Source organism: Entelurus aequoreus, linkage group LG01 (genome assembly GCF_033978785.1).
Source record: "Entelurus aequoreus isolate RoL-2023_Sb linkage group LG01, RoL_Eaeq_v1.1, whole genome shotgun sequence".
Lineage (NCBI taxonomy): Eukaryota > Metazoa > Chordata > Actinopteri > Syngnathiformes > Syngnathidae > Entelurus > Entelurus aequoreus.
This window is the reverse complement of record NC_084731.1, coordinates 41,658,363-41,676,689: the sequence shown is the minus strand read 5'-3', so window position 1 is coordinate 41,676,689 and position 18,327 is coordinate 41,658,363.

Genomic DNA, 18,327 nt, shown 5'->3' with positions numbered 1-18,327 from the left:
GAAGGTATGCCAAGGGGTACGTGAGATTTTTAAATATTCTAAAAATAGCAGCAATTCAAAAATCCTTTATAAATATAATTATAGAATAACACTTCAACAAAATAAATATTTAGAATTAAGTTCACGAGTCCAGATGGATCACTATTACAATATCCAAAGAATGTTGATGATTGATTATATGTATAGAAATCTTTATTATAATTTAATCACTTGTTTAATTTTTAAAACGTTTTAGTTATTCTTATATTTTTTTTGTGTTTTGTCCAAATAGTTCAAGTAAGACCACAACAAATGAGCAATATGTTGCACTGTTATACAATTTAAGGTTTAGATTGCTGCTGACCCTGTTGTATTTTATAAGACTGATTATTATGGATTATTGTGTTTGTCTTGTGAGAGAAGGAGAGAGAGGGAGAGAAAGAGAGAGAGCAGGTGAAGGAAGATTGTTTGTTTAGTTGTTTGAGTGAAATGGAAAGAAATGAATAAGAATAATTACATGCAAAATGGAATAAAACTATAATGAATGAATAGATTAAATAAGTTTATTTTGGTATTATAATCAACCTTCAACCATTTTGTGCGAGCAGTTTAACAGTACAGATTAGACATATTATCAATCATACACATTTACACACACAAAGAAAAGAAAAGAAAAAGAATGACCAAAAAAGGAATAGGCGGAAGCCAAAGCTTATATTGCCCTATCCTATACATTCACTGAACATTAAATTACCTGGAACATCAACGTTAAAAGATGAAAGTACTTGTTACTATATTTTATAATGTTCAAAAAACTTTACTTTTCAAGGGTCTCTTAAACCATAACAAAAAACTACATGTGTTCAGCTCATCACTGAGGATGGTCCATCATTTAACTCCTAAAACTGAAATACATTTGTATTTTTATTTTTATTTTACTAGACCTATTTCAAAAATGTTCTCCTCATAATGTAAATAAGCTAAGAATACAAACTGGAAGGCTGTTGTTCTTTACTCGAAACATAATTGCCATTGGTTTAAAATTAAATTATCTGAACATTTAACACATTATGACTTATAAAAAATGGATTGGTATGATCATAGTAGCATGCTTTGTGTATTATTGAAATGAGCCTTTTAAGTTTAAGTGTTGGGTCTATATTTCTTTTATAAACATTCCCCTCTTTCACATTTCCCCAAACTTCAAAACAATGTTACATATGGAAAAAATAAATGAATGACATAACATATGCAGACATTTCTTATTCAGCATGTGTTTTACTTTATACCGAATAGCAATGGATTTGGATATTTTTCTTTAATATGGGAGTATTGGGATAGGATTGAGGAAGATGTCTGCTGTGGTGGAGGTGAGTTTTTGGAAATGAATATAATAAAAAGTAAGTTTTAAGGCGGTACACTTTAAAGTGTAGTCTGACAATTGAAAGTTGGAGTATTCTTATTTGTATTTAAACATTGCATTACACCATACTTCTGGGTGTTGAGCTAAAAGAGGATAATGGCATAACAGAATAAATGAAAGAGACACACCAAATCTCAACAGCTTTCAGTTAGCTATAGATTTTGAGAGTATAATGCGAATAACTATAACTTTACAACCGTTTGCTGTGAATAGTGTTGAATAATAATTACAAATAACTGCCTACATTAATAATTAGAATAAGAGCCGATATGTAAAGTGTTAAAAAGAGGAGAAGTGTGATTCGGCCTGGCGCTTAGAGCATGGCCTTGTGTGTTTGTTGTGACTAGGTTGGATAACCAGACGGAGAAAGGCAAGGCAAGGCAACTTTATTTGTATAGCGCTTTTCATACACAAGGCAGACTCAAAGTGCTTCACAGACAACAAAGTGAAATGAAAGAAAATAAAAGCAAAATTAAAATGCAGATAATAAAAATAAAAACAATGCGGACGTTAAAAGGTAAAAGATTAAAAGATTTAGCTGAAAGCTAAGGAGAAACGAAAAAAAAAACAACAAAAAAACATTCTTTTGTTTTGTAGAATATCACGCACGACGGGAGGTCAGAGTGCAAGCATGACAGCTTGCTCGAACCTACTGATAGACAAATGATAGTTTAAATGAACTTATAGATAATCTTTAGTTGAATTAAAAGGGTACTTAAATACACATGAAGTAGTACGTATAATCTTTGAATTAGGGTTATTTATTAACATTTAACGGAATAATTAAGGCTGTGATTTAAACGGGATGTGCAAAATTGAACTAAGCATGAGGATAACGACAAGGCTGTGACATAGCAGCAAGGAAACAACTCTTTAAAATATATATCGCTCAAACTAAATTTCAGGGAACTGAGAGGATAAGAAAACAATGGGTGTACATGTTTTGAGTTCCAAATTCTGGAGGGAAGAAACCTCAACAAAACGTAAAACCAGACAGACGGACTTGGGTGGTAGCCGCGGTTGTCCTAGGTCAAGCTAGGGTTGAAACTGTTATGCAGCCGGGGGACTGCCAACTTCTCTGAACAAGACAAGCTCCAAAATTGCAGGTGTGACATAGGACGCCCACAGCAGGACGAACAGCAGGAGATACAAACAGACCCCTGCTGGACATAAGTGTCATGATTGACAATGGTGCCACACAATCTTTGAAGCATTCCTTTGTGGTCAAGCTGCACACACCTTGTAATGACCTGCTTTACGAACTGTGCCATGACAATCCAATACCGCACAGAAGAAACTTCCTGATGTTGCCTGACAGCACGACATCAGCTGACAACTACTGGGGACGCCTCCCAGGAACGAATGGAGGACGGGGACTGCTCCAACTGTCCTAGCACTGGCTGACTGAGGTGCGTCCGTGTGCCCTGCCACCCAACCCGCCAAAATATATGACTACCAATTAGACGACTTATAATAGGAGCCCTTTGACTCTTATATATGGTGGGACTCAAGGTATGGCCGCTCATGTGAACTATCCGTACAACAATTAGCATGGTATAAGATGGACAATTGCTGTCCCACATTGTTCCCTTGTCCTATGTCCTGCCTACGAAACCAAAGATTTAGGTCGAATGATTAAAACAGGGCGTAGCTGCCGCTGATTGGACCGATACGCAAATACCACATTTTCAATTATTTTGGTTGTCTGGTAAAAACATAGCTATGGGCTGCAATTTGGACACTCCTGCTGTAGGCTACAAGGAGCTAGCAGCTACACAACAGTTGAGCTAAAATAACACATTTAAGCATATCAAATAATTACAGTTGCTTATTACATACACAAAGTCGCAGACAGACAGAAGTCTGTAGAAAGTATTCAGTAACAAACGTGTCCGCATCATTAAAACTTTCTACAACAGGAAACATACTGAACAAATCCAGTAGTTACTGTCAGACTCTAATCTGGGGTACCCTTGCCTATCAGAGACATGGTTAAAACCTGCAAAAACTTTGGTTCTAATTAATGTCCCGGGGTACAAGATTACAGAAAAGACAGATTGAGTGACAAAGGGGGGAGGAATTATGATTTATGAAAGGGAAAACATTAAAAGTAGATCAATTTGAGTATGTTAAAATTAAAATCACATTTTCCTCAGAAATGTATTTCAAGGTAATTGTAGTATACCGACCGACCACAGCTAAAGACATTTTTCTCGATTCATTTTCAGACATCCTCAAACAGCATAGTATGAAAGAAGTAACGTCATGGGGGACGTTAATCTGGACTGGTTAAATAAGACGCGTAGAAAGAAACTTAAGGATATTATAAACGGCTTCTACATCAGTGTTTTTCAACCACTGTGACGTGGCAACTAGTGTGCCGTGGGAGATTATCTTATTTCTAATTTCACCTATTTGAGTTAAAAATAGTTTTTGCAAACCAGTAATTATAGTCTGCAAATGATGTGTTGTTGTTGAGTGTCGGTGCTGTCTAGAGCTCGGCAGAGTAACCGTGTAATACTCTTCCATATCAGTAGGTGGCAGCAGGTAGCTAATTGATTTGTAGATGTGGGAAACACCGGGAGGCAGTGTGCAGGTAAAAAGGTATCTAATGCTTAAATAAAAAATAAACAAAAGGTGAGTGCCCCTAAGAAAAGGCATTGAAGCTTAGGGAAGGCTATGCAGAACGCAACTAAAACTGAACTGGCTACAAAGTAAACAAAAACAGAATGCTGGACGACAGCAAAGACTTACTGTGGAGCAAAGACAGCGTCCACAATGTACATCCGAACATGACATGACAATCAATGTCCCCACAAAGAAGGATAAAAACAACTGAAATATTATTGATTGCTAAAACAAAGTAGATGCGGGAAATATCGCTTAAAGGAAGACATGCAACTGCTACATGAAAATACCGAAAGAAAAGAGAAAAAGCCACCAAAATAGGAGCGCAAGACAAGAAGTAAAACACTACAAACAGGAAAACAGCAATAAACTAAAAATAAGCCAGGGTGTGATGTGACAGGTGGTGACAGTACACCTACTTTGAGACAAGAGCTATAGTGATGCATGCTTGGTTATGCTTTAAAGTCATATCCAATAATTGTGACAACGATTTTTTACTGTCAACTGAGTTTCGGTTTTAAATAATTTCAATGGAGGAAATGTGCCTTGGCTCAAAAAAGGTTGAAAAACACTGTTCTACATGATACAAATGATAAGCAGCCCTACTAGAATTACAATTGGATGACAAAAATCAAAGAGATCATCTGTAAGTACACTAATACAAAACCAGAAAGAAGGGTGCTAAAATAAAAATACCTTGGATTAATAAAACAATTTGGATTCTAATAAAGACATCGGGACTCAGCTCTCATAAGAGCAATTATAACAGGTCTAAATACAGATTGTATGATTTTAAAAGTTTTGAGGAACAAAGTTACAATGTTTATGCGGAAGTCTAAGGCTGACTTTCACTTAGAATTAATCAAAGCTGCAAAAGGGAACATTAGACAGTTATGGAAAACCATGTACAAACTTACGGGAAGAGAGCAAACAAGAAACAACACTATAACATTAAATATCAATGGCGCTACTATTGCAGACAGTCTGGACATAAGTAATAATTTTAATGAACATTTCATCCAGTCTGTACAAACCCTGAATAAAAAGTCCCTCAAAATCAGTGCAAATAATTGTCATTCATTCAGGATGGACTAAATTTAGAATTAACAAATGAAACAAAGTTAAACAAAATCTTCCCTGCATTATCAGACTCACGATCTAGAGATATATATATGGGTTGGACACTATCTTCCTAAAAACGTATAAGGATAGTCTTATTCAATCAATCAATCAATCAATGTTTATTTATATAGCCCTAAATCACAAGTGTCTCAAAGGGCTGTACAAGCCACAACGACATCCTCGGTACAGAGCCCACATACGGGCAAGGAAAACTCACCCCAGTGGGACGTCAATGTGAATGACTATGAGAAACCTTGGAGAGGACCGCATATGTGGGTAACCCCCCCTCTCTAGGGGAGACCGAAAGCAATGGATGTCGAGTGGGTCTGACATAATATTGTGAAAGTCCAACACATCAGCGAAAGTCCAGTCCAAGGTGGGGCCAGCAAGAACCATCCCGAGCGGAGACGGGTCAGCAGCGTAGAGATGTCCCCATCCGATGAACAGGCTAGCGGTCCACCCCGGAGCAGAGTAGAAAAGAAAAGAAAAGAAACGGCAGATTAACTGGTCTAAAAAGGGAGTCTATTTAAAGGCTAGAGTTTACAAATGAGTTTTAAGATGAGACTTAAATGCTTCTACTGAGGTAGCATCTCTAACTTTTACCGGGAGGGCATTCCATAATATTGGAGCCCGAATAGAAAACGCTCTATAGCCCGCAGACTTTTTTTGGGCTCTGGGAATCACTAATAAGCCGGAGTTCTTTGAACGCAGATTTCTTGCCGGGACATATGGTACAATACAATCGGCAAGATAGGCAGGAGCTTGACCGTGTAGTATTTTATACGTAAGTAGTAAAACCTTAAAGTCGCATCTTAGGTGCACAGGAAGCCAGTGCAAGTGAGCCAGTATAGGCGTAATATGATCAAACTTTCTTGTTTTTGTCAAAAGTCTAGCAGCCGCATTTTGTACCATCTGTAATCTTTTAATGCTAGACATAGGGAGGCCCGAAAATAAAACGTTACAGTAATCGAGACGAGATGTAACGAACGCATGGATAATGATCTAAGCATCGCTTGTGGACAAAATGGAACGAATTTTAGCGATATTACGGAGATGAAAGAAGGCCGTTTTAGTAACACTCTTAATGTGCGACTCAAACGAGAGAGTTGGGTCGAAGATAATACCCAGATTCTTTACCGAGTCGCCTTGTTTAATTGTTTGGTTGTCAAATGTTAAGGTGGTATTATTAAATAGATGTCGGTGTTGAGCAGGACCGATAATCAGCATTTCCGTTTTCTTAGCGTTGAGTTGCAAAAAGTTAGCGGACATCCATTGTTTAATTTCATTAAGACATGCCTCCAGCTGACAACAATCCGGCGTGTTGGTCAACTTTAGGGGCATGTAGAGTTGGGTGTCATCCGCATAACAGTGAAAGCTAACACCGTATTTGCGTATTATGTCACCTAGCGGCAGCATGTAAATACTAAAGAGTGCAGGGCCAAGAACCGACCCTGGGGAACTCCGCACGTTACCTTAACATAGTCCGAGGTCACATTGTTATGGGAGACACACTGCATCCTGTCAGTAAGATAAGAGTTAAACCAAGACAAGGCTAAGTCTGACATCCCAATACGCGTTTTGATACGCTCTAATAAAATATTATGATCAACAGTATCGAAAGCGGCGCTAAGATCAAGAAGCAGCAACATAGATGACGCATCAGAATCCATCGTTAGCAATAGATCATTAGTCATTTTTGCGAGGGCTGTCTCCGTAGAGTGATTTGCCCTGAAACCGGATTGAAAAGGTTCACAGAGATTGTTAGACGCTAGGTGTTCATTTAGCTGCTGTGCGACAATTTTTTCGAGAATTTTCGAGATAAACGGAAGGTGGGACACCGGCCGGTAGTTTACCATGAGGTCAGGATCGAGGTTAGGTCTTTTGAGTAGAGGATGAATAACCGCTTTTTTGAATGCTAGGGGAACAGTGCCAGAGGAAAGTGATAAGTTTATAATATTTAACACTGATGGACCTAATAAAACAAAAAGCTCCTTGATAAGTTTCCCAGGAATTGGGTCAAGTAAACATGTTGTTTGTTTTGTCCCATTTACACATTTTAACAATTCCTCCAATGTTATTTCATCAAAGAGAGAGAAACTATTTTGGAGGGCAGTGTCCGTCGTATATACAGTCGTATTTGTGTTAATAGAACCCAGTTGTAGCTGAGATGCATTGTCTTTAATCTCTTTTCTAATGACTTCAATTTTCTTATTAAAGAAATTCATAAAGTCATCTGCTGAGTGGTTGGAGCTACTGGGAGGAGTCCCTTGTTGGGTTAGCGATGCTACTGTACTAAACTAAAATTTAGGATCATTTTTGTTGAGGTGGATGAGATTTGAGTAATATTTAGCTTTAGCTGAGGTAAGCATGCGTTTATAAGTTATTAAACTATCACTCCATGCTTGATGGAAAACCTCAAGTTTAGTCGCACGCCATTTGCGTTCCAGTTTTCTACATGATAATTTCTGGGCTTTAGTTTCTTCTGTAAACCATGGGGTACGCCTTTTAGGGGCCCTTTTTAGCTTTAGCGGTGCTACACTATCAATGGTGTCGCGCAGGGCGTCGTTAAAGCTGTTAGTGAGGTTATCAATAGAGCCCACATAATTTGGGAATGGTGCCATTACCGAAGGCAGTAGGTCAGTAAGAGTCGTCGTTGTGGCAGCATTAATGTTGCGGCTGCTATAGTAGTTATTATTATTATTATTAGTTTGTTGACAATGAGTCAGAACTTCGAATTTTATAAGGTAATGATCGGACATTACTTTAGTGTACGGGAGTATCGTAACTTTAGAGGTGGTGACACCCCTGACAAGCACTAGATCTATCGTATTACCGTTGCAATGCGTGGGTTCATTTATTATTTGTGTAAGACCACAGCTATCAATTATAGTCTGGAGCGCCACGCATGGAGGGTCCGATGGGGTATTCATATGGATGTTAAAGTCTCCCATTATGATTATATTGTCGGCGTGCGTCACTAGATCAGCAACGAACTCTGAAAATTCATTGATAAAGTCCGAATATGGCCCTGGGGGGCGGTAGATGACAGCCAGGTGTAGAGGCAGCGGTGTGACAAACTTCACAGTAAGCACCTCAAACGAGTTATATTTATTATTTAGGTCCGAGGTAAGGCTAAAGTTTTTGTTGTATATTAGTGCAACACCCTCACCCCTTTTAATGGGACGGGCAATATGCGTTCCCGTATAGCCAGGAGGAAACGCCTCACCCAGCGCAAACAATTTGTCTGGTTTGAGCCAGGTCTCGGCTAGACCAACGACATCAAGATTGTTGTCTCTGATGACTTCATTAACTAATAACGTTTTGGAAGACAATGACCTTATATTTAAAAAGCCCATATTATAGGTAGTGGGCTGTTTTGAGGAGTTTTTGTTGAAAGTATCCTTAGTAGCAATATTAATAATGTTACGTTTATTATGCGTAGTGCACTTTAAATAGTTTCGACCATATCTAGGAATTGATATGACAGGAATTTTTAGATTGTTTGCCACCTCAGTAAAATGCATGTCCACCTCTGACGCAGAAAAAACATTATATGAGTTGTATATTATTCTAAGAGAATTGCTATGTGTGCAGGGATTATCCAGCCTGGCGCTGGCTAGTTCTAGCTTAACAGACTCCTTATTAGCGCTTCTTTGTGGATTAGCATTTAGCTTTTTCGTTAGCCCCGCTAACAACAACGCATTTAGCTTTGTTGTTAGCCCCGCCCGACACCCCCGTTTCTGCTTCCGAGCGCATCGCTTACGTCTCTTTCGTTGACGGTCTCCGCTGGTAGTAGACGCCGCTGCTTCAAAGGCCACTGCTGGATGTAGCTCGCAAAGAATTCCCAAGCTAGCGAGTAGGTCCACCGTACACGCATCTTTCAGCCCAAAATGGCCCGATCTCTTCACATCCAGAATCGTAAGTCGGTCGTAAGTGATCACGGCGTGAACACGCTGTGAGCCAGCCATGAAATTGACTGAATTGAGGGGTATTTTTGCCAAAACGGTCTACACTTCCAGGAGCGCTCGCAAGAAGCCGCTGCATTGAAGCGCCGCCATCTTGGACTCCGACTTATTGCTCCTATAACAACAATTGATAAATAAATCAATAACGGAAAACACTTTCCCTACCACGTCGAGAAACTGCTACTATAATTAAATCCATAAAGCAGGAAATAAAGAAGACATGAACAAGTACAGACCAATTAGCCTTCTCCCCGTTATATCAAAAGGAATAGAAAATTTAAAGTTAAAAAGTGGCTACCAATATTCTGGTTCCCACAACATAGACAACACATCTGCAAGGGACACAGTCCCTGAAGCACACATGATTGTATAGGCTGCTGGTCCACTAACATTTTCATTAATTACTATTTTTTATGTAATTATTTTTATATTGTTTTACTTTTTTTTTTATCCAAGAAAATGTTTTTTATTTATTTATCTTATTTTATTTTATTTTTTAAAAAAGGGACTTATCTTCAACAGACCAGGTTGTCAATGAAATTAGATTTTTTTAAAGGGTTTTTTAAACCAGGCCCAGTCCAGATAATGTCCAAGTCGGACTCAGCAACACACACCTTCATTCATGTACACAGAAAAAAATTAGGGAACACAACAGATTGCATATAATTTATAAACAAAACACTTTGCATTCCATTCGAAAGGACGTTCCCTTTAGATTTCCGATCCTTAACATTTTACATTTATCATAATTAAGCTTAAGGCCAGATTGCTGTGAAAATATGTCCAAAAGATTAAGAAGGTTCCGCAAACAATGAGGAAAAATCTTATCTTTATGAATCAGCCTTTACTGACATGAACTTCATCAAGAACAAACACAGAACACGCCTCACTGATGCACATCTGCAAGACTCACTCAGAGTTGCAGTGTCAAGTTACACACCAGAGTACAACACACTAGTTAACAGCATGCAATGCCAGGCTTCCCACTAACTGACAAAGAAACAGATAACAGATTTGGTGTCCAGTTCAAAGTGTGACATGATTTAAAAATTTGAGAGTTTACTTTTGTATTTTACATGAGTTATTATTTGTACAAACATGGTGCAAAGTAATTCATGATTTGTTAAAAAATGTTAGTGGCTAGCTAGTTAAAATGGGATGTTGTGATTTCACAAGACTGTCTTAGAAGTGATCATTTGAAAATGTTCAATTTGAAAAATGTGCACTTAGAGAAAATATAAAAATAAAGTGTTGCATATTGATATTTATCTGTTTCTATATATATTTATTGTGAGAAATCATTAAGATGATCAGTGTTTCCACAAAGATAAATATAATTAATTATTAATAATAACAGAGTTAAAGGTAAATTGAGCAAATTGGCTACTTCTGGCAATTTATTTAAGTGTGTATCTAACTGGTAGCCCTTCGCATTAATCAGTACCCAAGAAGTAGCCCTTGGTTTCAAAAAGGTTGGTGACCCCTGTGCTACAGTATGATTATGTTTGATTAATTATTGATTATTATGAATGTATATATTTATTATGATTAATTAGTGTCATAATTTTATTGCTTGATTTTTGGATCTCTTTAATTTAGGTAGCCAGGGACTGCAGATGTAAAGTAGCTACCGGTATTTAGATATAATCTGGTACTTTGTTCTATTGCTCTGAACTGAATGTTTCTGTTCATTGTCCTATCATATATAGACTAAATTGAATACAAATGCATAGTGAATTATTGAGGCCACAATAATTCACTAGGTGTTGTAAAAATATCAAATTACTATTGCAAAAGCGAACAGTGGCCTCAAACATGACCTGTCCTCCGCCTCTGTTCTTGCTGCACTTGACTATCAGCTGCCTTTCTTTTTCTTGGATGTTTCTGAAACTACTACTACTACCACTACTACTATTACTATTGCTACGACTAACACTGTCCCTGTTTCAGGGACAGAGGGGGGAGGTGAGTTTGGATAGGGTCAAGTTTGAGCGTGTTGAGGTTTTATTTAATCGATATGATCAATCCGGTATAAGGATAATGGTACGTAATGATTTAGATTGACAATTGCAGTGGTTGGCGGAAGCAACCCCAACCTCAAAGGAGGATGCCAATTCAGTAATTAAATGTTTTGTGAATGATCTAATATCCCGACAGGGTTTCCCCAAAAAGATTAGGTCAAACAACGGCACCCATTTTAAGAAAACAGGTTATCATCTTCAGTCACAAGGTAAGGTTGAAAGGAGGAACCAGAAAATCAAAACAAATTGGCTAAAATCTGCGCACAGACCAAAATGAAGTTGATTGACATGATTTCCATTAGCGTTAATGATCATTCGAATGTCCCTGAATAAAACTGTTTTTACGGCCTTTGGTTCCCTGACCGGGAATCAAGTTTTTCACCCTATGAGCTGCATACAGGTCAGCCTTTCCCAGGACCAGCAGCCCCCCATGGAAGGAGGAATCAGCGTAAAACCAAAATGGTATTTTACACAAAAAATTGCAGAATTTGCGTGCCAGTTCTTCTGTACAGATTCCCTTCCGCCCGCTGAGAGGGTCAAGATCAAGGTCATCAAACGCAAATGGACGGAGCCCAGGTAGACTGGTCCCTTCAAGGTCATGGAACGGACGTCCCACGCCCTTCGACTAGCTGGTTGAGGGGACACCTGATTTGAGGATGAAAGCAGCCACCCCAGATTCCCTTGCACTCGCTAAGAGGGGCACGGTCAAAGCCAATCCAGGACCAACACCCATACCTGACTGGAAGGAACCGAGAGGAGAGACAACACCTTGCCAGCGATGACGAGAACGACTAAGGTTGCCAGCCAATATGTGTCCGTCGGGACTCCAGCAGCTGTGGAAGGAGGTGTCGGGAGTGCCGAAGCAGCAAGGAGGCCCTGAAGCAAGCCGAGGGCCTGGACCAAAGCCCAAAGCCCCAACTCTACCTGAGTTTTCCCCAAAGCGGCCAGCGCGCACATGCCATTGCACAGTCTGCCCAATGGACTTAACCACACCCCAAGAAGAGACAGAGACAGACTGTTTGACTGGATCTCTTTCGTCACCAAGGCAGCCAAAAGCCCAACGAAGTGTCTGCAGGCCACCAGCCTGAGGCACCACCGAGCCATCTATACGAGCAGCAATCGAACACGGACTCTTACGAAATTCAGTGGTGTGTTCAAAATCAATTGGTAATCAACAATATTGGTAACTACATTCATTGCAAATGCCGGGACAAATAATTCTGCCAATGCCTTACAGTCATAAGTCTATATTCCCGAGAAAGCGACGATTACTCCATTAATTTGAGCGAGGATGAAAGATTTGTGGATGAGGTTCGTGAGAGTGAAGAACTAGAGTGCAGTGCAGGACATATCCTTTTTCGCTCTGACCGTAACTTAGGTACAAGGGTTCATTGGATTCCACACTTTCTCCTTTTTCTATTGTGGGTCACGGATTTGTATTTTAAACCACCTCAGATACTATATCCTCTTGAAAATGAGAGTCGAGAACGCGAAATGGACATTCACAGTGACTTTTATCTCCACGACAATACATCGGCGAAGCTCTTTAGCTACGGAGCTAACGTGATAGCACATCGGGCTTAAATGCAGTTAGAAACAAAATAAATAAACCCCTGACTGGAAGGATAAACAGAAAATCAACAATACTATTAAACCATGGACCTGTAAATACACGGTTAATGCTTTCCAGGCTGGCGAAGCTTAACAATGCTGTTGCTAACGACGCCATTGAAGCTAACTTAGCAACGGGACCTCACAGAGCTATGCTAAAAACATTAGCTATCCACCTACGCCAGCCCTCATCTGCTCATCAACACCCGTGCTCACCTGCATTCCAGCGATCGACGGACCGTTAATCATAGATGCGGTCGGCGGCCCGGAGACGGAGGAAGTCAAGGTGAGGTCGGCAGCTAGCGCGTCTTCTATCCATCTCAAAGTCCTCCTGGTTGTGTTGCTGTAGTCCGCCGCTAATACATCGATCCCACCTACAACTTTCTTCTTTGCAGTCTCCTTTGTTCATTAAACAAATTGCAAAAGATTCACCAACACAGATGTCCAGAATACTGTGGAATTTTGCGATGAAAACAGAGCTTTTTGTATTGGATTCAATGGGGTCCGAATACTTCCGTTTCAACGATTGACATCACGCGCATACGTCATCATACATAGACGTTTTCAACAGGAAGTTTAGCGGGAAATTTAAAATTGTACTTTATAAGTTAACCCGGCCGTGTTGGCATGTGTTGCAATGTTAAGATTTCATCATTGATATATAAACTATCAGACTGCGTGGTCGGTAGTAGTGTGTTTCAGCAGGCTTTTAAAGTATTTCTGATTCTGATTCTGATTTTGATCTGATTGCACATATGATAAATACAGTTCATAAGATTAATTAAAAATAGCATTTGTTGCCTGCCCCTGCTTTCTAAAATTAGACTTTACACTAACATATAATAATTAAATTATTCCTTGAGAATGTTTTATTCGTCACACATTTGTGTTACTTCTTATCCCAACTGTACTTTAAGCTGATTATCTTTTTTTTCTTCAATATTTAGTTATGAAATTATACTTTAGTCATGTCCCATGAGTTTTACTCAGTCCTGTTACCCTCACACAGTACTTCTCAATTATTGTCTGTTATGCACCATTAGGAAGAAGAAAATGTGTGCCTTCCCCACCCTCGCGACTATAAATAGTCTCATTTGTGTATAAAACTGTAAAAAGTACATCTCTGCATAAGATTGTATCCTTATTAACAATTTAAAAAAACAACAAGTCTTTTCTCGTCTTCCACTGTACTCACTGTGAAGCCAAGCACTACACAAACGACATTTGTAAAGTTACAAAAGACTTAAAGTTAGTATTATTTGCAGAAGACACGACTGTGTTTTGTTTAAGAGAGAACACACAGTAGCTTATACAAATAATAACAGAAAAAAATTAACAAATTAAAAAGATGGTTCGACAAAAACAGACTATCCTTGAATCTCAGTAAAACTAAAATAATGCTTACCCTAAAATATAAAACAATTCTTCTCAACAAAAGAGGAGAAATTTAACCTTAGAGAAAATTTTAATTCATAACATTTGTATGCACGTACAACACTTAAGACCTTTAGCATTTCAGTATGTGAAATTAAATTATGGAATGGATTAAGCAAGAAAATCAAACAAATAGCTAATATGATCCTCTTTAAGAAACTGTTCAAACTACAAGTGTTCACAAAGTACAAAAAAGTAGAATTATGATAAACATCTTGAACATTTAAAAAAAAAAAGATAACATACAAGATAGTCTCATTCACCTCCTAGGCAAACCATAAATGACTTAAGTTTTTATAAGAACTAATTATTGTGTATATGTTTATATGTCCTATATGTATTCATGTATTTAATATTTCTTTACTGACTTATGGTGTATTTATTGAATTATTTATGTATTTATGTATTCGCTGTTCTGTTACAAACAGAACAAAGACATGGGATACAACTGCTATGATATGAAAATGGGTAGGATTAAATAATGTATGTTTCTCCCTACTCCTTTTTGGATGTGCTGTAATGAAACAACTGCAAATATGTAAAGCATTTCTTTGTAATTTAATTTTATCCATGTTCAAAATAAACTGAAATTAACTAACATACGCTTTGTCATACTCTGCCCTAACACATTAACCTGGCTGAAAATATATATTTGATTATTCCACAGGTCACAAGGTAGACAGGAAGTTCTTCAGATCCTCTCTGGACTACAGGGATTTCAAAAGTAAGTTCTTGGGTGACGATTTGATTCTGAATCGATTCTCGGTTCATCACAATTCTCAATTCAAAATGATTCTCGTAATATATTATTTGTTATGCAAATTATAATAACACCGTTTTAGAACAGGTTATAAATGCTCCTCTTGGCTGCTGACATATGACATATCCATCCATGCAGTGAGTAAGATACGCTAAAAAATGTATTTTTTAAAACTCGATTGCTAAAATTTGTGAATCAAATCAGATTTGTGATAAATACGAATCACGATTTGATTTTTTTTCATCATCTTTTGTGCGTAGTGACAACAGGCTATCAGCATAAATGCTATATGTCTATATTCCATTGGATTATTCTAAGGTAAAAAATCACCCCTGTCACTTTCAGTGCTATTAATAACATGGAACTGTTGCCTGGAATGAACAAATACATATTTTGTGTTGTTCAAAGTGTGTTATCAGAGTTGAAGTTGTACAAATTATTTTGAGCTCAAATTGCACGATTGAGTGCAAAATGGCACACATGCTAAACTGACGGAACAGAACAACATCTTAGCTTTGTGTTGTACTGCAGGTGCCAAGTAATTCATATCAGTGGTGTGCCGTCAGGGCCAGCAAGGCCTCCTCTGCTGGCCTAACATAACCAGAAATCATGATCATCATTAAAGATAAAATTAATTTTGTATTTAATTTCCCTAAATATCGAAAAACATTCATATTCTCTTCATGTGATATTATGCTCCTTCCAGTGCTGTTGTTTTTAGGTTGGAGTTTGTATCCAATCAGAATTCAGCTAGCTTATGTTGCCATGCTGTATCAAATCTGCCCGGGGACTTCAGAATCAACAGTGCAGGTGTCTGTGCACTGTAAGTGAATGGACACATACGGTTGATAGACAATTGCCACAGCCAATCAGATCACGAGTTGTTGTCAGCAAGGCCTTCTAGATGGCATTACGCTGTGATTGGATACTCACTTGGGAGTCCCAAGAGAGTATCCCAAGTTGCGAAAACAGGAAGTGGCACTGGAACCATAGAAAGCCACATACAGTTGTGCTCATAAGTTTACATACCTTGGGAGATTTTATGATTTCTTGGCCATTCTTCAGAGAATATGAATGATAACACAAAAACCTTTCTTCCACTCATGCTTAATGGTTGTGTGAAGCTATTTATTGGCAAACAACTGTGTTTACTCTTTTTAAATCAAAATGACAAAATAAAGTACCCAGGAGGCACTTGAAGAAAAATGTGCTGCATGGTCGAGTGGCCAAAAAGTTCAATTTTGGTCTCATCACTCCAAATTACTTTGTTCCAGAAGTTTTGAGGCTTGTCTCTGTGCTGTATGGCGTAATGTAAGCTGGATACTTAGTGACATTTGCGCAGAAATGGCTTTCTTCTGGCGACTCGACCATGCAGCACATGTTTCTCCTTATTGTGCATCTTGAAACAGCCACACCACAATTTTTCAGAGAGTCCTGTATTTTAGCTTAAGTTATTTGTGGATTTTTCTTTGCATCTCAAACAATCTTCCTGGCAGTTGTGGCTGAAATCTTTGCTGGTCTACCTGAATCCCTCATTTTCCACTTCTTAATCAGCGTTTGAACACTGCTGATTGGCATTCTCAATTCCTTGGATATCTTTTTATACCCCTTTCCTGTTTTATGCAGTTCAATTACCTTTTTTCGCAGATCCTTTGTTAATTATTTTGCCTTCCCCATGACTCAGAATCCAGAAACATCTGTGCAACACTGGATGAAAGATGCAATGGTCTGTCAGAAGCCCAGAAACTCACTGACCTTTTATACACACACATTAATTACAAACAAACAGGTCACAGGTGAGGATTGGAATCTTGATTAGCCATTCAAACCTGTTTGTGTCAACTTTTGTGCAGGTTATCAGATCAAAGTCACTAGGGTATGTAAACTTTTGATCAGGGTCATTTGGGTACTTTCTTTTGTCACTTTGATTTAAAAAGAGTAAACACAGTTGTTTGCCAATAAATAGCTTCACACAACCATTAAGCATGAGTGGAAGAAAGGTTTTTGTGTTATCATTCATATTCTCTGAAGAATGGCCAAGAAATCATAAAATCTCCCAAGGTATGTAAACTTATGAGCACAACTGTATGTGGCTTTCTATGGTTCCAGTGCCACTTCCTGTTTTCGCAACTTGGGACACTCTCTTGGGACTCCCAAGTGAGTATCCAATCACAGCGTAATGCCATCTAGAAGGCCTTGCTGACAACAACTCGTGATCTGATTGGCTGTGGCAATTGTCTATCAACCGTATGTGTCCGTTCACTTACAGTGCACAGACACCTGCACTGTTGATTCTGAAGTCCCCGGGCAGATTGGATACAGCATGGCAACATAAGCTAGCTGAATTCTGATTGGATACAAACTCCAACCTAAAAACAACAGCACTGGAAGGAGCATAATATCACATGAAGAGAATATGAATGTTTTTCGATATTTAGGGAAATTAAATACAAAATTAATTTTATCTTTAATGATGATCATGATTTCTGGTTATGTTAGGGCAGCAGAGGAGGCCTTGCTGGCCCTGACGGCACACCACTGATATGAATTACTTGGCACCTGCAGTACAACACAAAGCTAAGATGTTGTTCTGTTCCGTCAGTTTAGCATGTGTGCCATTTTGCACTCAATCGTGCAATTTGAGCTCAAAATAATTTGTACAACTTCAACTCTGATAACACACTTTGAACAACACAAAATATGTATTTGTTCATTCCAGGCAACTGTTCCATGTTATTAATAGCACTGAAAGTGACAGGGGTGATTTTTTACCTTAGAATAATCCAATGGAATATAGACATATAGCATTTATGCTGATAGCCTGTTGTCACTACGCACAAAAGATGATGAAAAAAAATCAAATTGTGATTCGTATTTATCACAAATCTGATTTGATTCACAAATTTTAGCAATCGAGTTTTAAAAAATACATTTTTTAGCGTATCTTACTCACTGCATGGATGGATATGTCATATGTCAGCAGCCAAGAGGAGCATTTATAACCTGTTCTAAAACGGTGTTATTATAATTTACATAACAAATAATATATTACGAGAATCATTTTGAATTGAGAATTGTGATGAACCGAGAATCGATTCAGAATCAAATCGTCACCCAAGAACTTACTTTTGAAATCCCTGTAGTCCAGAGAGGATCTGAAGAACTTCCTGTCTACCTTGTGACCTGTGGAATAATCAAATATATATTTTCAGCCAGGTTAATGTGTTAAGGCAGAGTATGACAAAGCGTATGTTAGTTAATTTCAGTTTATTTTGAACATGGATAAAATTAAATTACAAAGAAATGCTTTACATATTTGCAGTTGTTTCATTATAGCACATCCAAAAAGGAGTAGGGAGAAACATACATTATTTAATCCTACCC